The sequence below is a fragment of the Protopterus annectens genome, chromosome 17.part0 (assembly GCF_019279795.1).
Source record: "Protopterus annectens isolate FY-2018-M chromosome 17.part0, PAN1.0, whole genome shotgun sequence".
NCBI classification, from domain to species: Eukaryota; Metazoa; Chordata; order Ceratodontiformes; family Protopteridae; genus Protopterus; species Protopterus annectens.
Window position 1 is genome coordinate 110,639,063 of NC_056751.1, and position 24,074 is coordinate 110,663,136.

Genomic DNA, 24,074 nt, shown 5'->3' on the forward strand with positions numbered 1-24,074 from the left:
CACAGCATTCCATGCACTACAAATGTGCTACCCATTTTAACAATCTGACAGTTGTGTAGAGTTATAGCTTTGATGACTGTAGAATTTTGGTATCAAATTTCCAGGGTAGTCATTTTAGGGACCATTCTGTCAAATAGTTGTGTAGTGCTACACAATTCCATTTGTAAATGACTTTTTGTAATCATTTTCATAAATCGTACTTTATATCCTAGTTGCGCAAATTAATTGTTATAGCTCAGGTAGTATGCAGAACTTTTGAACTCAAAATTTGATTTGTTTGCAGAGTTAAGTGCATTTGTTGAAAATAATGTTAAAAGTGCATGTTTTCTTTGTTTTATCTACTTTCTGGATGAGCTATCATGCTTCCAGATTCCGTGGCATTTTTTATGAGCTGTTTTTTTTTTCCCACTTTTCTGACAACATTTTTGCTTTTTGTTTTATATATATATATATATATATATATATATATATATATAGGTTCACTTCAAAATCTTGAAAGCTCAAAATCCTGAATCTCAAAATCCTGAATTCAAAATCTCGAAAGCTCAAAATACTGAAAACTCATAATACTGAAAAACAGGGTCTATATTATAATACCGAAAATCCTTTTAAGAGAACACGAAAACACTGACACATATTGCTCAAACCACGATTATGTCGAACGTACGAAACCGCAAAATTCAAAAAGTCAAAATGTCATGGTTGGCCCGTCTGCGGTACAGCTCCATAAGGTAAGTGTGCGATAGTTATGGACCTTAGGGTTAGGGTGCGGGTTAAGGTAAATGCATAGATAGGTAATGTATGTAAGGTTTAGTGTAGGGTTAGAATTAGGGTTTTGTTAAATGTATGTGTGTGGATTATTTGTTTTGTTATGGTATATCGTTGTAGGGTAAGTATGCGATAGTTACAGACCTTAGGGTTAGGGTGCCGGTTAAGGTAAGTGAATAGATAGTAATGTATGTAAGGTTTAGTGTAGGGTTAGACGTAGGGTTTTGGTGCTTTACTTTAGGGTTAGGAGTAGGGTTTTGGTTAGTGTATGTATGTGGTTTATTTATTTTGTTTTGGTAGGCAGTATGTAGTGGGAGGTGGAGTTGGCCGACTATGGGGATTCGACTTTTTGTATTTCGCGGTTTCGTACGTTCGACATAATCGCAGTTTGCACAATAAGTGTCGGTGTTTTCGTGTTCACTTAAAAGGATTTTTGGTATTATAATATAGACCCTGAAAAACATACAGGACACCAACACTGACTGTATTGCAGCAGAAATACTTACAGAAATAAAGAAAAGAGAAACCATATCAGCCTAAACCAACTATAAGCAGGGGGGCAAGCCCCCCTGTGCCCCCCACACCCCGCTACTTAAATATATCAGCTCCGAGATCGCACTTCACTACACTAAGATGAGTTATGTTGTAGTATAGTACATTAAAAGGGAACATGACTAATGTTACAACAGGCAGTCATGAAGCATGTAATGGTATGTTTGCCATTTTCTTCTGTGAAGTGCGATCTCAGAGTTGATTTATTTGAGTAGCAGGGGGTGTGGGGGGTGCAGGGGTGCTTTCCCCCTGCTTATAATTGTAGATGAGTAATATGTTTCTGTATGTATTTCTGCTGCAATACAGTCAGTGTTGGTGTCTTGTATGTTTTTCAGTATTATGAGTTTTCAGTATTTTGAGCTTTCGAGATTTTGAGTTCAGGATTTTGAGCTTTCAAGATTTTGAAGTGAAGCCATATGTGTGTATATATATATATATATATATATATATATATATATATATATATATATATATATATATATATGGAAATTGACAGTGGATTCCTTTTCCATTGCAGGTCAGTGTTACTGGTGAAAGGGAAATATGGCTGGCAGTGAGATTTTGAAGAGTGGATCTATGACTGAATGTGGGGTCTAGATGTGCAATTAATTAGCAATGTGATTATTTTCCTTGCTCATTTTGTAAACATCACACATGAGAAACAGAACATATTTACCTGAAAAGAATGAATAAATAATTGCTAGAAGAAGAATTAGTGATTTTTGCATACTGCTGTAGTTACAAATTAATGAAAGAAGTAAAAGCCTACCAGAGCTATATTGACAATGTCTTAGAAATGCAGCTACTGAAGGAAGTTAGAGCAAAAGACTGACCTGAACAAAAATCATTAATAAACAAAGAAATTCAGTCTTATTTTTCTGTCAAGGAAAGATAATTTGTATCCTGTGCTCAATGTTTAAAGCTGACAAAATAATAGTTTCAAAGTCAGTATCACACACGGGTTTAGTAAAGTACAAAGAAAGAGCAAGAGGTGCAATGTAATTGGCCAAGAATGTTGACTCAGTAGTGCTGAGCTGCACTATCTGCAAAGCCTACCATAACAATCCAAAGGAAGAAAAAGTACAGTTTGGTACCTACCATAAATGTAGATGTTCGAGGATCTACATTGCTGCAGTCATAACCTGTGGGTAGTCCGCTGTCCTCGGTCGGCCCGAATACCAAAGAGTTAGGCTGGCGTCGGTCATGTCGCCCGGAGCTGACGTCAGTACGTAGTAGTACTTAAGCACATGACCGACGCCATATCCTCAGTCTTTCTTGCCCAAGATGTCAGAAGACCTTAGAAAGGAAAGGCCAGAGTAAAAATAGTAAATACCCAACAACCACAAGTGAGAAAATAACAATTATCCCAAAGGAAAAAACAGCAACCCCAAACAATAGAGGGGAAGGAGGGAGGGAAAATAGGACTGCAGCAATGTAGATCCTCGAACATCTACATTTATGGTAGGTACAAAACTGTACTATGTTCTTCGTCTCACATTGCTGCAGTCATAACCTGTGGGTAGAATCCCAAAGCAAAGGAAAAGGGAGGCTGGCAAACTAAAAAGCATTAGGAGCTGCTAACATGCCCTGTAACACTGCAGTGGCAAACCCAGCCCTGGACTAGGAATAAAGAGGGAGATGGTAATGCTTAGTAAAAGTGTGTACTGAACTCCAAGTAGCTGCTTCCAAAATATCCTTAGTAGCTACCCCCCTCAAAAAGGCAGTAGATGTGGCAGTAGCCCTAGTGGAATGAGGTCTAATCCCAGCAGGAACATTCTTCCCATGATGAGAATAACAAAAAGCAATACAATGACCAATCCACTTAGAAATAGTTTGCTTTGAAACAGCTTTCCCTTGAGAAGCCAGAGCAAAAGAAATAAATAACTGTTGAGTCTGCCTGAACTCTTTAGTTCTGCTCAAATAATAACGTAGCTGCCTGTGAATGTCCAAAGAATGCAAGACTTTTTCCCCCTTATTTTGGGGATCAGCATAAAAAGTAGGCAAATGAATGGACTGGTTCAAGGCCACATTAGAAATCACTTTAGGCATAAAAGTAGGGTTAGTACGCAAAGATACCCTATCCTTAAGGAATACCAGAAAAGGTTCAACTGCCATGAGTGCCTGCAATTCAGAGACCCTCCTAGCAGAGGTAATGGCCAACAAAAAAGCAGTTTTCCAAGACAAAAACTTCAGCTCCGAAGTAGCTGCAGGTTCGAAAGGAGGTAAAGTAAGCTTCTCCAACACAAAATTGAGATCCCAGGAAGGAGTAGGAGCTCTACGTGGGGGTCTTATACTTTTGCCCTCTAAGAAATTGCTTAAACAAAGGATGAGAAAATAAAGGAGGGTCACAATCATAGTGAGCAGAAATAGCTGCAGCATGAACCTTCACAGAGGAAAATGACAAACCCTTGTCTAGTAATTCAGTGAGGTATTGTAGCGTAAAACTCAAATTAGGTACTGAGACATCAAAGCCCTTGGCTGTGCTCCAAAGAAAAAATCTCCTCCATTTATCAGCATAAACTTTTCTAGTACTGGGCCGCCTGGCTTCCAAAATGACATCTAAAACCTGTTGAGGAAGCTGAGACCCCACCGGCTCTAAAACAGAATTCGCCAGGCTGTTAGATGCAGGGACTGCACCCTGACATTGAGCAAATGATTGCTTGACTGGGACAACAAGTGAGTGATCTGTGGCAAAGGCCAAGGAGGCTCCTGAATTAAACTCCTCAGCAGAGGATACCAGTGCTGACGTGGCCAATCTGGTGCTATTAGAATCATGCAAGGCTTGTCCCGCCTGACTTTCAAGAGTACCTTGGGAAGGAGAGGCAGAGGAGGAAAAGCATAGACGTGAAGGTTGTTCCAACTGAAAGATAGAGCATCCACTTTCCAAGCTTTTGGGTGAAACATCTTTGTGCAAAATTTTGGTAGTTGGAAATTTAGTGGAGAAGCAAACAGATCTATGTCTGGAGTTCCCCAAGCCACTGTCAACTGTTGGAATACCTGAGGATCCAATTTCCACTCGTGGGGGTCCACAATTTGTCTGCTCAATACATCTGCTAGGGAGTTCTATGCTCCTGGCAGAAAGCGTGCTTGAAGAGTGATGTGCAAACTCAGAGCAGTTTCCCACAAAATCATTGCTTGTCTGCAAAGAGGGTAAGAATGGGTTCCCCCCTGCTTGTTGATGTACCACATGACTGTTGTGTTGTCTGTTCGAATCAACACCTGTCCTGGTTGAAGTAGGTCCTTGAAGGCCATCAGGGCAAATTGGACTGCTAACATCTCCTTCATGTTGATATGCAAATGCTGTAGTCTGGGAGGCCACGTGTCTTGAATCCATTTCCCATTGAAGTGTGCTCCCCAAGCCAAGTCCGAGGCATCTGTCGTTATGATCTGACTCGCCTCTGGTCGGGTCACAGAGAGTCCCTTGTTTAGGTGACATTCCTGCGCCCACCACAAGAATTCCTTCTGGATGCAAGGTATTATCCGAATGACAGTGTCCAAATCGTGGCAGTGTTGAGTCCATACAGTTTTGAGATACCATTGTAGCTTCCTCATATGCAGTTTGGCATTGGGAAGTACTAGAATGCAAGATGCCATGAACCCCAAGGCTTGAAGGACTGTCCTTGCAGTCAGCCTGGACAGTACTGATAACTGCTGGAAGTATAGGTGAAGAGTTCTTTGTTTGTCCGGGGTCAGAAAAGCCATCTGAGAAGCTGTATTCAGTCTCACACCCAGAAAGCACATGTCCTGAGAGGGTACTAGACTGGACTTTATTTCGTTCACAGAATACCCTAGGCACCTTAAAACTGCCATTACATACTGCAGACGTTGAAGTAACTTGTCTTTGTCTTGAGCAAGAATCAGGCAATCGTCCAGATAAGGATAAATTTGTATTCCCCTCAGTCTGAAGAAAGCTATTACAGGAGCCAGAACTTTTGTGAACACCCTGGGAGCAGTAGATAAACCAAAGGGCAATGCAGAGAACTGATAATGAGAAGTACCAGCCCGAAATCGCAGGAATCTCCTGCAGCTGGGCCTGATAGGAATGTGAAGATAGGCCTCTTTGAGATCCAGGGTTACCATCCAGTGATCTTTGCCTAGCATAGGCAGAAGTTGTTGTAATGTTAACATCTTGAACTTTGGAATGTCTAGGTAGGTATTGAGAATGGACAAATCCAGAATTGGCCTCCAAGTGTTTCCTTTCTTTGGCACTAGGAATAGATGGGAATAAAACCCTAGGCCTACTTCTGACAGAGGTACCACCTGGATAGCTCCCATCTGTAAAAGCAAAGAAATTTGCTCCTGAGCCTCCAGCCTTTGCTGAGGAGGCACATCCGGCATGCCTTTGAAAGGAGGAAAAGTGTGAAAGTAAAACTTGTAACCTTGATTTATTATTTCCAACACCCATTTGTCCTGGGTGACCAAATGCCAGTTTTGTTTGAAAAGTGCCAACTTTCCTCCTAGAGGAGCTGCCAGAAAAGAAGGGTCTGGCAGCTAAAGATACAGGTCATTGGGTCTGTTTACGAAAAGGCTGACCCCTGCCCTCACCAGAAGACTGTGCAGGAGAACTCCAAGTCCTAGGTCTGAAAGAACCCTGAGCGTGAGCCCTGCCTCTACCACGTCTAGGCCTGCCCTTAGACTGAAAATCCGAAGAAGGGTAGGACCATCCTCTAGCAGGCCAATTCCTGCTAAACTTAGGGGGCTGCACCTGCAAAAAATCCTTGACCATCTGCATAGACTTAGCTTTATCTTCCATCTTTTTCAAAACTGACTCCAGAGGAGAACCAAAAAGAACTTCAGATTGAAGAGGAGCATCCAAAATCTGAGCTTTAACATGCTCTGACAAATTTTGATCCTTAAGCCAGGCATGTCTGCGAATAACTGAACCAGTAGCAGCTACCCTGGATGAAGCCTGAAGAGCATCGAAACCACACTGCAAAGAATGTTTTCCAACTTGATCTGAAGCATGAACCAACTCCTGCAATTCCTTACACTCTATACCCTCAGATAAAGCATCCACCTTAGATTTCAGTTGGCCTAACAAAATGTTCTGATACTTCAGCATATGAAACTGGCAATTTAAAGCCCTCATAGCTAACGTAGAAGAGGTGTACACTTTTTTCCCCCACCTATCCAACGCTCTAGAATCTTTGTCCAAAGGAACTGGATTCTTAACCACAGAAGCCCTGACACCCTTCGGCCCTTGAATGATAGTTTCCGGGTCAGCTCTAGGACTCTTATACAAATATTTATGTGCTTCTGGAACTCTGTAATATCTGTCTGGCTTGACAGGGGCAGGGGGTAAAGAATCAGGATTAAGAGAAGCTTCAGAAAAAACATCCTGAACAACATCTAAGACAGGGGGAATAGCCAAAGGCCTATGTTGTGGTAAAACAAAATTCCCTAAGCCTTTTCGAGAATCTGAAAATCCTGACCTTCCCACTTGAAATGTTCCCTCATGGAATGTAAAGTTTCAGAAAAGGAAAAATCCTCTGGAGGAGAAGCAGAAGGACAGGAATCCTCTGCATCCGAATCTGAATAGGGAGGGTAATCCTGAATATCCTCAGCTGAGGACTCAGAGTAGTCTGAAGAATGCTCCATTCCCTCTAAATCTGTATCCACCCTAGGTCTCTTCTCTGGGGGGGGGGCAAAGATCCCCTGATCAAAGTAATCAAATCCTCTGCCATTTTCAACATATGTTTTTTAGGAACAGAAGCTGAAGAACTAGGGCTATGGCTAGTACCAGTAAGACCAGGCTTAGCCTTAGCATGGCCTTTAGCCACTGAGGTAGTAGGCCTAATAGCCTTTTGTAAGGCTGGAACTACAGATACCTGAGAAGCACCCTCGGCCTGGCCTAACTCCTGAGAGGCCAACTCCTGCAAAAGTAAAAGTTCCCCCTGGGATTCAGCCGAGACCTCGGCCGGATCCACAGATTCAACCGGAGGTTCCATAGAACCAGCGTCCGCAACGGAAGACTCATCCGGTTTAGACCTTAAAGATTTATCTTTACGTTTTTTAGCGGTAGCGGGCGTCGGAGGATCCGACGGCATGTTGTAGTTACACCGCTTACCGAAAACAAGCCTGGCACAGTCTAATCTTCGTTTAATGGTGCGCTTATTAAATCTAGCGCAAAAGCGACACCCGACTACGTCATGTTCAGGCCCCAAGCAAGGAATACAGAGAGAATGATAGTCCCTATGAGGTATCTGTTTCCCACAAGAAATACAATTATTAACTTTTTCTGACATCCGGATTAACTGAGGCAAGAAAAGACAAAAATTTTCCCCAACGGGGTACTTAGCCCAACTTGGTCTTCGGTCTGAAACTCGATAATTGAAAATTTCAGAACGCCGAATGGCACTTGCAAACGCTGCTTCTGCTTCGGACCACGCGGCAAGAAAGACTGAGGATATGGCGTCGGTCATGCGCTTAAGTACTACTACGTACTGACGTCAGCTCCGGGTGCCATGACCGACACCAGCCTAACTCTTTGGTATTCGGGCCGACCGAGGACAGCGGACTACCCACAGGTTATGACTGCAGCAATGTGAGACGAAGAACATCAGTAATTTACTCTGTATCAGGTCTTCCATGGAGCACAGGGGAGGTAAACAGTTGCTTAAATTTATAGAAGCCATGCATCTTACATGTGTAGATTATTATTCTTAAAATTTCTCATGTAATGACAGTGACAAGCACAGCAGCTATAAGTAGGATTAGTGTATTAAGGTTTATATTCTCAAGAAATGAAATATTACATTTTGCCATGTCTGATGAATTTCCTAGTAATGTCAAGAACACAAAAGAGCTAGGAAATTCAGAGATTTAAAATCCCACCCACATTATTCATAATTTAACAGGCAATTGCAAAAACTTATCCAGACAGTGATGAATCTTATCAGAAAGAACATTAGCAGTAACCATGAGCCTTGACATTTTATAATTTTAGAATTAAGCAATAACCCACGCCTGGGTGTGGGTAATGCTGAATTTACCCACGGTTGGTGTGGTTTGGTCACGAGGGCAAAGCCCGAGTGGCCAAACAAAGACAACTGTGGGTAAATCCAGCATTACCCACACCCAAAATTGGGTTATTGCTATTATACAATGACATTATTTAAGAAAATAATACTTACTTTTCTTAAATAATGGCATTGTATAATGCCTCCTTGCTGCCCTTCTGCATCTGTCCAGTATTCTGCGGCAGTTCTGATGTACTACGCATGCGTATGGTTACGTAGTACATCAGAGCTGTTTGTGGAAGCAACGGAGAAAGGAACATCTCCGCTGCTTTTTAAAAGGTGTCTCGCTATGTTAAAAGAGATGTTCTTCATGTTTCACTGTTGCAGTCATTACATTTGGGTTATCTGCTTGCAGGTAGCCCTCAGTCAGCCTGATTAACAAAGTCTTGGGTCCTGCATCGGTTGCTGTCCCTTCTTCCATGACGTCAGGTCATCAGGGGTATAAAACATGTAGCCGACGCTATTACATCAGTCTTTCTTGATGTGCGGTGCCCCAAGCAGAAGCAGTTTGCAAGTGCCGGTCGGTCGACTCCTGAAAATTTTGTTTTCGAGTTTCAGAACAGAAGTCTTCAACTAAAGCTAAGTACCCCATTGGGGAAACTTTTTCTTGCTCCTTACCAATGTCAGTAAAAGTTAATAATTGCATTACTTGTGGAAAGCAAATACCTCATGAAGATTTTCATTCATACTGTATTCCTTGCCTAGGCCCTGACCATGATGTACCTTGCTGTTGGTTTTGTGCTTTATTTAATCAGCGCACTACCCGTCTTCGGTATATTTTCGCCTCTAAATATTTCAGTTCTCGGTTTAATTATCCAGAAATGTCATCGGTTAGCCTTCCGACTACCGGGATTCCGAAAAAATGCAAAGATAAAGACAGAGTCAGGCCGCCAAGGTCCAGAACTGCCGATGATGCTTCTCCTAAGCCAGTCGCCAGTACGCCGGTACTCAGTGATGAGCTTTCGCAGCCCCTGATACCCGCTACTTCTGATTTGCAGGCCTCTACTGAGACCCATTCAGAGTCCGGTATGCCGCGAGATGCTTCAACTATGGAACCAGCAGATGTCTCTACCCTGGATGGGTCCGGAGCCGCTGTGCAGGCACCGGCTTCTGAGGGTGTATTCAGGCCTACGGACTTGCCTATTAAACCGATGCCTCCTTCTTTACTTAGGCCTAAATCTCGATCCATGCCTAAAATACTGATGCCCAGGCCACATGCTCAGGCCTCTATGCCTATAAAACAAATGATAAGAATGGCTGAAGATCTAATAACTCTAATCAGGGGTAGCCAACCCCCCCTTCTAAGAGGCCTAGAACTGAAGTTGATTATGAATCTTCTGATCAGGATTCTCTTGTTTCTGATTCTTCTGAAGATCTGGATTTGCCCTTATCTACTTATGAAGATTCTGATGCAGAGGACTCCATTCCCTCTGCTTCCCCTCCTGAGGATTTTTCTTTTGGGGAAACCTTACATACTCTAAGGGAGCATTTACACTGGGAAAGCCAGGATTTTTCTGATTCAAAAAAGAGGCTTAGGGATTTCCTTCTCCTACCTCAGCATAGGCCTTTAGCTATTCCTCCTGTACTAGACATTGTTGATGATGCTTTTTCGGAATTTAGTTTGGTCCCTGATTCCCTGCCTCCTGCTCCCAGAAAACCTGATAGATACTACAGGGTCCCTGAGTCCCTTTTTAAAAATCCTATTGCAGATCCAGAGACTATTTCACAGGGGACCAAGGGCATTAAGGCTTCTACTGCTAAAAATCCTACTCCTTCTGATAGAGACTCCAGGGCACTGGATAGATGGGGTAAGAAGGTTTACACTTTTGCAGCCTTGGCCATTAGGGCTTTAAACTGCCAGTTTCATATGTTAAAGTATCAGCAACATGATATTGGACTGCTTAAACAGAAAATGATGTTGATTCCTGACTGTGTGGAAAATAAAGAATTACAGGATTTAATACATTCTGCTGAACAAGTTGGAAAACATACTTTGCAATGTGGTTTTGATCCATTAGAGGCCTCTTGTAGGGCTGCTGTTACTGGGTCTGTGCTCAGAAGGCATGCTTGGCTTAAGGAGCAATCTTTGCCTGATCATGTTAAAGCTACATTTTTTGGATGCTTCTTTAAATCAGGACTGCCTGTTTGGCAACAAGGCTGAGGAAGTTCTTAAAAAGATGGAAGATAAAGCTAAATCTATGCAAACTGTTAAAGATTTTTTACAAGTTCAGCCTCCTAGATTTAGTAGGCACTGGCCCTCTAAGAGGTGGTCCTTTCTAGCCCCTTCCAGGTCTTCTCAAGCCAAACCCAGACACAGCAAAAATCCCAGGTTTCAGTCCCAGAGGACACACAGAACTAAGCAGTGGGGGGCCTCCACTTCCAAATCTGGGAATAATAAGACTCTCCCTATGGTAAACTGTCTCAATGACTTCCTTTTAAAATTTCCAAGCACTTATCAACTGACTGCCCCTTTGGGGGGAAAGATTGCTCTTCATGCAAAGAATTGGGAACTCATTACCCAGGACAAATGGGTTTTAAATACAGTGTCCCAGGGATACAGATTTCAATTCCACATGTTGCCAACACCAAGCGGGTGGCCGGACCTACCCCCAAATCAGTGGGCAGAGGCCCAAAAACAAGTACTTTCTCTCTTAAGCATGGGGGCTATTCAACTGATACCAGAAGAGGAAAAGGGACAAGGTTTCTACTCGAGACTTTTCCTGGTACCCAGAAAAGACAATTCATGGCATCCTATCCTGGACCTGTCTACTCTAAACACCTTTTTGGAGATTCCAAAATTCAAGATGCTGACTCTTCACCAATTACTTCCTATGCTAGGCATGGATGCCTGGTTGGCAACAACAGATTTAAATGAAGCATAGCTGCACATCCCAATCAGGGAATCTTGCAGAAGATACCTATGCTTCAAAGCAGGGTACACACACTCAGTTCTCTGCACTGCCCTTTGGCTTATCTACTGCGCCCAGGGTATTCACAAAGTGCCTAGCTCCAGTTATTGCATTTTGCAGGCAAAGAAATATTCAAATACACTCATACCTGGACGATTGTCTAATTCAGGCAGAAAGCCAGGACATACTTTTGAATCATCTGGCCTTTGTACAAAGGGTTCTAACTTGTCTGGGGTACACCATAAATGAAAAGAAATCACACCTGGTACCCTGTCAACAAATTATATTCCTGGGAGCAAGCTTGAATACAACTTCCCAGATGGCTTACCTCACACCAGAGAAACAAATTAATTTGACAACCTACTTCAAACAAGTGGCCACAAAAACCCTGCTATCTGCAAGACAAATACTGCAAGCCTTGGGGTTCATGGCCTCCTGCATTCTTCTAATTCCACATGAAAGATTGCATATGAGGAAACCACAGTGGTATCTAAAAAGCCTATGGTGTCAACACTCTCAAGACCTTGAAACAATGATTCCTATCATACTTTGCCTATGCCTAGAGTTCCTTTGGTGGGCAGTGGCCTGCCACCAAAACAATGGACTACCTTTCACACCACCCCCTGCTGCCCAAACCCTAACAACAAACGCATCAGACCATGCATGGGGAGCTCACCTGGCAGGGAAGTGCATTCAGGGCAAATGGAACCCAAGTCAAATGCACCTGCATATCAATCAAAAAGAAATGTTAGCTGTACAGAATGCTCTGACAGCCTTCAAGGACCACATTCTTCCAGGACAACTAATGGTAAAGACAGACAACACCACTGTTATGTGGTACATAAACAAGCAGGGGGGGTACACATTCTTACCCCCTCTGCAGACTAGCCATGGCATTGTGGAACACAGCCTTGAGCTACCAAGTGCACCTACAAGCTCAATTCCTGCCAGGAAAATTAAATACACTGGCAGATAGACTAAGCAGAAACCTCATGGACCCACATGAGTGGAAATTGGAACCAAGGATTTTCAACAAGTTGACAAGCAAATGGGGGAGCCCAGATATAGACCTGTTTGCCTCTCCGCAGAACTACCAACTGTACAAATTTTGCACAAGGACTCCCCACAAACAAGCCTGGAAAGTGGATGCTCTGTCCTTCAGCTGGAAAAACCTATCAGTCTATGCCTTCCCCCCTCTGCCTCTGCTCTCTAAAGTACTACTAAAAATCAAACAGGATAAACCAAGGATGATTTTGATTGCTCCAGACTGGCCGCGCCAACACTGGTACCCTCTCCTGCACAGTGTGTCATGGTTATCTTCATGGCACCTGCCTCAGACTCCTTCCCTGCTGTCTCAGCAGGAGAACCAGATTCTGCACCCTCAGCTTCTAACACTGAACCTTGCAGCCTGGCTAATTACTTAATCTCTCCTTTACCATCCCTCAGCAAACCTGTGATGGATATAATTTTAGAGGCAAGTAGGCCTAGTACTAGAAAATCTTATGCTGAAAAATGGAAAAGATTCTGTGCCTGAAACCAATCTCAAGGGATGAGCACAGCAGCACCCAATTTACCTCAGATTTTACAATATTTAACTGAGATGCTTCACAAGGGCTTGTCTTTTTCCTCCATTAAAATCCACGCTACAGCCATTTCAGCTCATTATAACACAGAACCTCCCCTCTTCTCTCATCCACTGCTCAAGCAGTTCCTCAGAGGGGCCAAAAAATTGAGACCACCCAGGAGAGCTCCAGCCACAGCCTGGGACCTTAACTTTGTATTGGAGAAACTCACTCTACCTCATTTTGAGCCAGCTGCTACTGCAGACTTAAAATTAACTTCTTGGAAAACAGCTTTCTTTTTAGCAATCACTTCAGCTAGAAGGGTATTTGAATTACAGGCCCTTATGGCAGTGGAGCCTTTCATCATCTTTCATGCGGACAGGGTGTCCCTCAGAACCAATCCATCCTTCATGCCCAAGGTGGTATCCAGTGTAGCACTTAATCAGTCCATTAATTTGCCAACCTTCTTTCCCAATCCACAGATTAAAGGGGAACAGATACTACATTCCTTAGATGTGCACAGACAACTTAGATTCTACTTGAACAGGACTAAACCTCAAAGGAAATCTGAACAACTGCTGGTGGCATTTGCTGCAGGGGCAGAGGGGAAGGCTATTTCAAAGCAAACCATTTCTAAATGGATAAGCCATTGCATTCATTCCCGCTATAAGCACCATGGAAAACCTATCCCCCAGGGGATCAGACCTCACTCCACCAAGGCTGCATCTACCTCTACAGCCTTTCTCAGAGGCGTCCCTACCAGGGACATCCTAGTAGCTGCTACCTGGAGTTTTGTACATACTTTCACCAAGCATTATCATTTGCCAATTTTCTCTAAATCCAGAGCTGCTTGCAGGGCTTTATAACTGGCCCTAATGGTATCTAAATTCCTCCTCCCAACCATAGCTTTGGGAATCTACCCAAATGTAATGACTGCAACAGTGAAGCACGAAGAACATAGTACAGTTGTGTACACTTACCATAAATGTAGATATTCAAGTGTATTCACTGTTGCAGTCCTGGTTACCCTCCCTCCAGCCCCCTAACTTCTTTTGACTATATCTCTACTTTCCTTTACTATGCTTAAAAGCCTTTTTGGTGTATTTGCTTTTTTGTTGGAGGTATATCTTTGTACTTTTATATTTAATTGCTTCCCATTAGGGGGGCACCTGACATCTGGGGCAAGAAAAACTGATGTAATGGCATCGGCTGCATGTTTTATACCCCTGATGACCTGACGTTATGGAAGAAGGGACAGCAACCAACGCAGGATCCAAGATTTTGTTAATCAGACAAACTGAGGGCTACCTGCAAGCAGATTACCCAAATGTAATGACTGCAACAGTGAACACACTTGAACATCTACATTTATGGTAAGTGTACACAACTGTACTTTTAACATAGCACGATATCTTAAAAAAAGCAAGAGACAGCTTTAAAAAAAGCAACGTAGAAAGGAAGATCTCTGTTGCTTTTTTTTAAGATATCTCGCTATGTTAAACTCATTTAACATAGCGAGATAACAGCAATGGAGCTCTTCCGTTTTCCGTTGCTGTCCAACACAAAAAAAAAGACTTATACTAATGAAAAAGTCCGGGCAACCGGACCTTTTTCCATTAGTATAATTCTGATTTACAATGGGCATGCTGACCAATCAGCGTACACGTTTTGGAATATTAATGGGGGGGGGGTCTTTGTATAATATAGAATAATCCACTGCAGACACATTCTGTAACCAGCAAAATTGTTAACTAGCAGAAAGCTGACAAGCAAACTACCATTTCATCTACATTATTGATGTTTGAAAAAGCAATGCAAAGTAAAGGAAACTTTGGAAAAAAATAATAATCAGAGACATAAATACTAATGGGTGGAGCAAGATCCCAAATTATTCATGGAAAGAAGGAAAAGCTTTATAGGAATAATTGCAAACATTTGTATAACACAATTATACTGCAGTCCAAAGAGTTAAAGCCAACAGAACAGTCACAACATGTAATGTTAAAGGAAAATAGAAACTGTGAGAAAGATGATACTTAAGAGTTACAGAGACAAAGGCTCCTTGAGTTGTGTCCTCATGTAAGTTTGTAGTGCAGCAAGAATTTTCCCAAAAGGAAGATCAGATGTCAGGAGAGTTGTACTGTTAAATATTTAGATTTGGAAGCTTATTTTATCTACATCTATATGTTGTTTAAGGGTTATAGGACTGATACCTATTGAAATGTTAGCACTCCAAATGTCAAGTGCCGACACTCCAAAACAAAAAAGACCAAATATGCAGGAGAAGAGTGAATCTTGAACAATGCTCTTCTCCTCTAAACTTCCTTTTTGCAGGGGAGGGCAAGCCTCCCACACCCCCTGAACTTATATATACACTAACCCTCAGATTGTCATACCTTGGGGAAAAGGGACTTAGTATGTGTAAATCCATTTTTCAGCCATTCAGTCTTCATATTTCGGGGCTCAATGTAGCAGGTCATGACATGTCAAATGGATGCCTTGTAAAGGCCCCTTTATTGAATAGGCATTTGTTCAACAGCATGTTCATCTGGGGAAGTACGAGGGATGAACTTAATGTCAAGTGCTATTTCTGTCAAATACTGGAACTTCAATTTTTATGTAAGTACAGTGATAGGAATAGGGTGAGAGTGTGTATGTGTGTGTGTGTGTGTGTGTGTGTGTGTGTGTGTGTGTGTGTGTGTGTGTGTGTGAGAGAGAATTTGCTCGTTAGGGTTAGAGTAAGGGCTAAGTTAGGGGATAGATTTATTTGTGTGTGTTTGTGTACGTGTATGTGTGTTTATACACACGAGTGTTTACAGCTTAGGATCAGAATAAGGTGTAGGCTAGTGGATAGATGTAGTGCTGTAATGTGCGTGTTTGATGGTGAGTATGTGGGTGTTTGATTATCTTGCATAATGGTACTGTTAGGTAAAGGAGTTTCTGTAAATTGATGTTTAAGATTAGGGTTAGAGGAAGGGTCAGGGTTAGGGTAAGCATGCCGACTGTCCACGTTATTCATGGGTCTAACCTTAACACTGTCTCTGACCCTAACCCTAATTCCACACATTAAGTTATGGAAATGCGTTTCACTAACAGTGCATTACAGAAGACACTTGCAGACACACACACACACACACACACACACACACACACACACACACACACACACACACACACACACACACACACACACTCACACACTCACACACATCAGACATGCAAAATATTACACATATCCCCTAACCTACCCCTTATTCTAACCCTAATCCACAAATGTTCATGTTCCTCCATGGTGCCACTGATGGGACTGTCAGGGATATATCTCAGTTTGCTTTTCTTTTTCATCATATGCATACTCGCTTGATAACTGTGAAAAGTGCTTCATTTAGCAGATAAGGACAAACAGTAAATATATATGCTGGTCATTGCTGAAGCTCTTAACATGTTTAGGGTATCTGGGGTGGTTGCTCTGGTAGCTCTTTCTGCTCATATACTGTGATATTCTCACAATTGACATCTCACATCACAGTGCTTGAGAGTATCGGTACTGCTGATCTGTATTGTTTATACTGCATTAGAGATCTAGGAACATATTCTGCATCAGTACTGGACATCTGTACCACAGAAGCAGTATTAGGGTTGTACAGCAGTGTTTCTGGGTGGTCTGTCCTCAGTGAACATCTCTTACCTGCCTATAATGGAAGACGAAGAAAAAGAAAAACTTGTAAAGACTTGTTTATCATGTACAAGAATGAGTGCCCGACAGATTGCACAGTATAATAACTCATAAATTAGAGAGTAATCCATCATGCTTGTCTGTTGCTATGACACTGGCACCAATCAGAGACATTTCCTTTTTCCTGTAATGAACAATATGTTGCGTTACAAAATGAAGAGGCAATTAGCACAGAGATAGAGACTTAAAAGAGAAAAGGTTATCAGAGCAGGTAATGAGAGAATGTCACTGAACATACCCTACCAAGTGTGGTCCTTCATAGATTTCAGTCTGTGACACAACAAGTTCATTCCTAAAAGATAGAGAACGCAAGATACAGACTTAAATGGGAATCAACATAATAATGTCCTTGCCAAGTCAGTTTTACAGAATTAAAAAATAACTGCTATGCAAAATAATGGAATAATGTAAATCCTCGTAAAGAAATCAGAGCAGACTTAAATAAAGCTACAGTCACAGTTTAAGGAATCCAAGTGTCTAGTTGAATGCTACTCTGTCATAAATGAATGCAACAATAGTAAGAAAGGCCTTCATTGTAAAACATGTAATACAAAAACAATTGCAAGTCACTACATGGAGGTCATTGTCCCCTTGCACACCTCTCTTATCGGGTCAGTCATAGAATATGATGTTTCTGTCGGTACACTCCTGACAAAACACGATTCAGCTGAGGAAGGCACAAAACATTCCTCACGAAGATGACTGATGCACTTGGCAACATGGGTTACACAGAATGAAAGAGCTGTCCCTCTTCCCATTGTCATACCTTGTTCTGAGTCTCTACCTTCTTTTCCTGGCTACGGTTGTAATACTTCAGTGGGAGGGCTAATATGCATCCCACTTTAATTTCACCACAAACAACAGAAGTGAGAATACAATTATAACTTGAAATTTCCCCTCATCTTTTTAATAAACTCCCCCTCACCTTCAAGCCTTGTGTGTGTTAGCACAGATGATTAAGGCTATGGACTGTTAAAAGTCTGCTTCCTGTGGTACAAAGGTTGTTACCCTTAGCCTACATTTGCCTATAACGTAACTCTGAACAAGTTACTAAGCCAAGCAGTGCTACATCACCTAAGTCTGGAAAATGTCAGTTTGGATCAGTAGTCTACCCTGGTTGACAACTACACATAAATAAACAATGCCAGTCAAATAATGTTGCAGGAGATTCACTCTACTCCCAGTATGTTGCTAACCTCTGGAATAGTATCTCTTACAGATAAAACTCTCCAACAAACTCAGTAGTTTTAAACCACTGCTTAAACAGCATCTTAACCAATCCTGGTCCTGCACATGCTCATCATCAGGTTAAGACTTTGTGCTCACCGTACAATACTCTGAATGTTTTATTTATTTATTCACTTAACATTTGTTAACAGGGAAAGTCTGACTTGGTCAGGAATCCATTTTCAGCGAAGGCCCAGGAAGAAAAACTCCACAACAGTAAACAGTGCACATATAAAGAGTATTGAATTTAAATTTTTATATAATTTACAGAGACGTATATGACAGACAACTGGTATACATTTACATAAAGGATTAAATTAGCAACACTAGTAGCTGATTTACAGACAGGATGAGATAATATGGGATTAGCCTTATTCTATTAGTCTTGTAGCAATAGTATATACAACCTATCTCACTGATTAGTCAAATAAAAAGGACATATAAAGGTAAATACCAGATTAATTAATGAAGGAGGTATAATGAATGCATAAATGGGCTGAGTTAGAAAATTAGGTATTTGAGATGAAGAAAATCTTGTAGAAAGTTCAGCAAGGGAAGATAGAATGTAGAATTGTGCTAGAAGGTATATAGACCCTAAAAAGGGGAATACCCAGTAAGAAGAGGTGAAGGGGAGGCTGTGGTGGAAATGTAGGTTGAGTGAGGATGCACCGAATAGGTAGGAGGGGAGAGGGAAGAAAGTGAGAGGATGGAAGAAAGTTAAAGTAGTGAGGTAGAAGAGTAGGGGTAGGGTAGGTGGACAAGAAGTGGAGAAAGGGAAATATTAGGGTAGGGGAAGTAAAGGGTAGCTAAGTAGTTTTGGAACAGGGGCAGATACCTGTTTCTAGAAGGAAGTTCTTTAGTGTGAGTTTAAAACTCTTGATGTTTGATATTGCTCTGATGTTTACTGGTAAGGCATTCCAGATTTTGCGATAGTCTAAGGTAGAGACACTGTCCAGTGTTTTGTTCGTTCTGTATAGGGTTACAAGCTGCTTATATTTGGATCAGAGAGCTCTGATAAGTATATAGGTTTGGAGGACTGAGTTTAGAGCAGGACAGTTTTCAGGTTGATATACAACTGTGTGGGCCATAGCTAGTTGCAGATAGTTTAGGAGATGTGGGAATTTGAGCCAGTTGAGGGCCCTGACATCAGTGCAGTGGTATTTGTAATGAGGTGCACCTAGAGCAAATAGCAGAATTCAGGTTTATTTTTTAGGGTACTCTGAATATTGATCACAATGGGAGCCCCATAAAGTGGAGAGGGGAGTAGGTAGGTAGTGGCCAGTATTGTTTTGGTGATTGTATCCCTAAAGTTTTTATGGTGATAGAGCATCCCTAGTTTGCAATGCATCTTTCTGATTGCACTGTGTATATGTAGATCAAAGGAATGTTTATTGTCTATGGTCAGTCCTAATAATTTGGCCTGAGAAATCACCTCAATCTGAGTATTATTTAGTGAGAAAAATCGTAAAGTTGGTTGAGAATGTCTTGGGTGTAAAAAGGAGGAGTTTGATTATATTGTGGTTCAGCAGAAGATGTGCATTGTTTAGCCAGGTTTCAATGGAGGAGAAGTCAGTTTGGATTATTTGCTGAAGGTGGCTTATATTATTGGAGAAGGAGATGACAGTAGAATCATTGACGTATTGAATTAAGGAGCTTTGGTGGGAAGTAGTGTGAAGGCTATTTATAAAGATGTTGAAGAGGAGGCATCCAAGAATGGAACCCTGAGGAACTCCTGTGTTGTTTGGTAGATAGTGGGAGAGCTAGCCCTGCCATTTTACACATTGTTGTCAGTCAGTTAAATAGTTGCAGAACCATCATTGAGTAGATAGGAAAAGACCAAGTGATGAGAGTTTTTGTAATAGTTTTGGGTGTGAACCTGTATCAAAGGCTTTAGACAGATCAAGAAGTAATACTGAGGTTAATAGTCTGAACTGTAACTGTAAAGGAGATTAGAGTAGTAATTGTACTGTGTGATGGTCTGAAGCTATGTTGGGTGGGTGTATGTAAATTGTTTAGAAGAATATGGTCAAGCAGTTGTTTGTGTATACATTTTTCTAAGAGTTTAGACAGGGAAGATAGGATAGCGATGGGATGGTAATTAGTTAAGTTATTACATTTTCCACCTTTGTCTAAGGGGGGTTATTATGGATTTTTTTCAAAGTGTGGGGATGTACGATTCTGCAATGGATCTGTTGATAAAGATTCTGACAGGATATGTGATAGCCTCTGTGGCAAGTTTCAAGTATGGGGGGGGGGGGTTGTCAATGGAAGGAGAACAGGGTTTTAGTTTAAGAAGTAATTTACGTATGTGGTGAGTGGGTACCGGTTGTAGAGAGAGAACAGGAAGATGTTGGTCGGGGAAAGGAAGAAGATGAGAAGTATTTGGAAGTTGTTTGAAAACGGCTGAGCTTGTGCATGGAATGACTAATTTGAGTATGCTGTCTATGAAGTGGGTATTATCCCAGTCGGGTAGCATGCCAAAAAACAATCAGGTAAGTTACAAGGAAGGTTGAGAAGAAAAGAACTCCAGGGAATATTCTGTCAATAATACAGGCAAGGGAATACTGTCTGTTTTAGGCTGAGGTAGTAAGGGTAAGCAGGGAGAAAAATGTAGGGCTAGAGGTGAAGAAAATGGGGGAAGAAAGGGAAGAGAAAGGTCCAAACTACTTAACTACAGGGAGGTAGGTGGAGAGATGTAAGCTGTAGGAAGACACACAGAATTCTAATGATTAGCAAAGAAATATATGCCACCTAGGCAGTGTAATTCAGAGGCTGAGAAAGTCTTTTGCAGAAATGGAAAGGAGAGAGGGGTTAGAGCATGGAGTGGTGATGTATAATGAGCTGGTATAGGTAAGCAAGCTGGGATACAGTATATAAAAAAAGAAAAAACTGCAAGCTTTACATACATTAAAAATTAAAGGATTTTCTGGGTGAATAAAGTCTGAACTTGCACTACATGAGGTACGTCTGTGCCGTGTGTACCAATTTTATTCCAAACAAGTCAGACAAGTCTGCATGTTACAGAAGAGGCCAGTGATAGGTCATGTACAACTTAATGAAAAAGGAGGGAGAAGAGAGATGTTATCCAACGGGAATACTTAAGATATAATGTAGGTGCTAAAAGAAGTAGACAAGGAAGTTTAAGCAGAGCAGAGTGTGTTAGGAGAGGATGTGAAGAAAGTTGTAGGTAGTACAGTTGTTGTGTCTTTCGGCTTATTCTGGTTAGGGGTCGCCACAGCAGAACTCTGGTCCGCTAATGTTTGGTAGTGGATTTTTACATGCTGAGTTACCAGCCCTGATGCACAACCTTCAACGAAGGAATGCCCATTCACACATGCCTCCACATAGAAAACGCTCTAGCTGAGAATCGAACGGGACAACGTCTTGCTGTGAGGCGACAACGCTACCGCAGAGGAAAGGCAGGCACCAAGAAATGAGAAAGGAGGGAGGGAGGGCGGCTTCTTAAACAGAATACTCTCAACCTCTCACTGAAATGACTAAACAATTTTTATAGATAACTGCTGCCTGTACATACCTCTCAGCTGTCCAGATTATTGCAGAATGTCCAGATTTATGTCTCATATTATTGGTCTGTTCCTCAAAAAATTTGTGTTTTTTCCGGAAATCACGGGGATAATCTGAGGATTGAAGGCACTAAATAATGACATACATTTGAGTTTCAAACTTCAAATCATTCAGAAAATGTATGTTAAAACAAACCCCGTTATTCTAACAACTTTTTCAAGTTTATAAGAGCAATATTTAAAATATGTCCATATTTTTTGGGCCTTTGCCCCCCCCCCCCATTTTGTAGGGCTTTGTTCAGATTTCTTGCACTATGAGGTTGGGAGGTATGTACAATCCACTAAGTTGCATGTGGGCTTTCCTCTTTACTAACTTCTACCTCTGTAAAATCATAGAATGTATAAATGTAACTTCTGTATGTGTATAAATGCAAACAGAAGTGTAACTCCTCTGTGTTTAACTGGAGCATTATATAATGTAGTAAACAAATGGAGCTTTTCATCTTGGGCCTTGGCTAAAAATGGGTATTACTCAGTTGGACTTTCCTATTAAACAAAGACAAATAAATAAATATACATTTAAAAAAGATCTCGGTATATACAGCTTAGGACAATACCAGTCAGAATCCTTGTAGACCACTAGTCTTTAAATTTGTCATAAACCTATGAAACTTGATACAATCAACAATCATTAAAAATGGTATGTAGCAAAACTTAACTATTTAAAATGTAGCCGGTCACTTAGACAGTTTTACTGCCTCATTTTGTTGGCCACATTTTGGCTTTCATCTGTTGAGTACCATACAGCTTCTACTTCTGAAAGGATTCCATCTGACGTGTACAAATCCAGTTTCCTGTGTATTAGAACTCACAATAGTAACATGCATTTAGTCAATTTATAAAGCAATGAGTTATATCTGGTAAAATTATGAAACTCCATCTGAGAAATTGCTAATTATTTCATTGCAGAGACTTCTGACATTATGAAGTGGGTTGTATACAATAGGCCAATGACAAACTGAAGAAAACTGCAAACCCAGTTTAAGCAGGCAGTGCAAAATGCAGTCTGTTCACCAGTTAGCATCACTAAATAAAGCATGCATACATGTTTTGTTCTCCTGGAAGTGGTGGATACAGGAGGTACAGTCTGAGGGTGGGTACAGGCAAGGAGCAAATGGTCTCTTGCCTTACTTGCTTGCCCTATGGCCCTGCGATCCAATACATGTACATGTATATGACAGAGATCATTGAACTCAAAAGATCGATCCTCAAAATACCAAAAAAAAAAAAAAAAAAAAAAAGAAAACATCTTTTTTGTAGGGCTCCCTGGACTCTCTATCCCCCCACACCCCGAAACACACACACACACACACACACATATATATATATATATATATATATACATACACTGTATGTGTGTGTATATATATATATATATATATATGTGTGTGTGTGTGTGTGTATATATATATATATATATATATATATATATATATATATATATATATATGTTGTTGTCTTTCGGCTTTTCCCGGTTAAGGGTCGCCACAGCGGAACTCCGATCCGCTAATGATTGGCAGTAGATTTTCACGAACGCCGAGGTGCCAGCTCGATGTTCAACCTTCAATGAAGGCACACCCATTTACGCATGTCTTTCGAACGCCCACCCAACTGCGGAGAGGACATGCACACAGAAGGCACTCCCCGCACTCCAGCCAAGAATCGAACGGGAGAACCTCTTGCTGTGAGGCAACAACGCTACCGCTGCACCACCGCGGAAGTCTATATATATATATATATATATATATATATAAATATATATATATATAAAATATATATATATATATATATATATATATATATATATATATAAAATGTATATATATATATATATATATATATATATATATATGGGTGTGTGTGTGTATATATATATATATATATATATATATATATATATATATATATATATTTATATAAAACAAAAAACAGCACATAAAATGCAGCCAGATTGGATAAAAACTCCAAAGACCAACAATCAAAGGATGCACTTCACCTCAAGCAAATGCAAAAAATCCTTTTCAGCACTATAAAGTGCCTTGCATTTGTTTCATGGCTTACTAACAATTTCAAATAGGAAGGTCCTAGGATGGCCAAAATATGCTGGTTTTGCTTATAGAAAAGATATTTAAATGAATTAATGTGATTAATTTCTATTTACCATGGTTATCAGTTAAAAAAATTCCTAACACTGAATGTGTGACAGACCCTTTTAATGTGGAACTTTGAGGAACATGAACTTTTTAAAACCCTAAATTAGGTACATTCCTCATAATGAGGTACACTTGAGAGGTATGTATATCATTCCAAGATCACACTTCTGTGGAGAAAGGGCAAATTTCCCACTTTGTACTATGCCACAGTCTTGCTCAGGAAAAGCTGGTACAGTTCGATCAACTGATGTTTGATCAGCTGTACCAGCTTTTACATACATTGATAAATAACATGTTAGGTTGTCAATCTTGCCTTCATTCTTGCTGGATGGGTTCAGAGCCGATCCTTGGCTCCGACACGGCCTATACTAAAGCTTGAGAGCTAATTTTACTGGCTCGAGGTAACCCTATATCCCATGATGCTATGCGCTAACTACCCAGATCTCGTTTGCCGCTTTCGCTAGCGAGGTGCTTTTTTTACCGGCTCCACAGGTCAGTGAAAAATTAATATTTTTCTTCTCTTCTCTTAGGGATTTTTTCCCCTTTATTTTGTAATCAGATAGT

The 24,074-nt window shown here is 41.0% G+C and overlaps 1 long non-coding RNA gene across 1 annotated transcript in view; it reads left to right on the plus strand.

Annotated features, from left to right (window-relative positions):
* LOC122791770 overlaps positions 1-24,074 on the plus strand; it is a 109,663-nt gene that overhangs the window by 48,813 nt on the left and 36,776 nt on the right. The window lies entirely within an intron of this gene.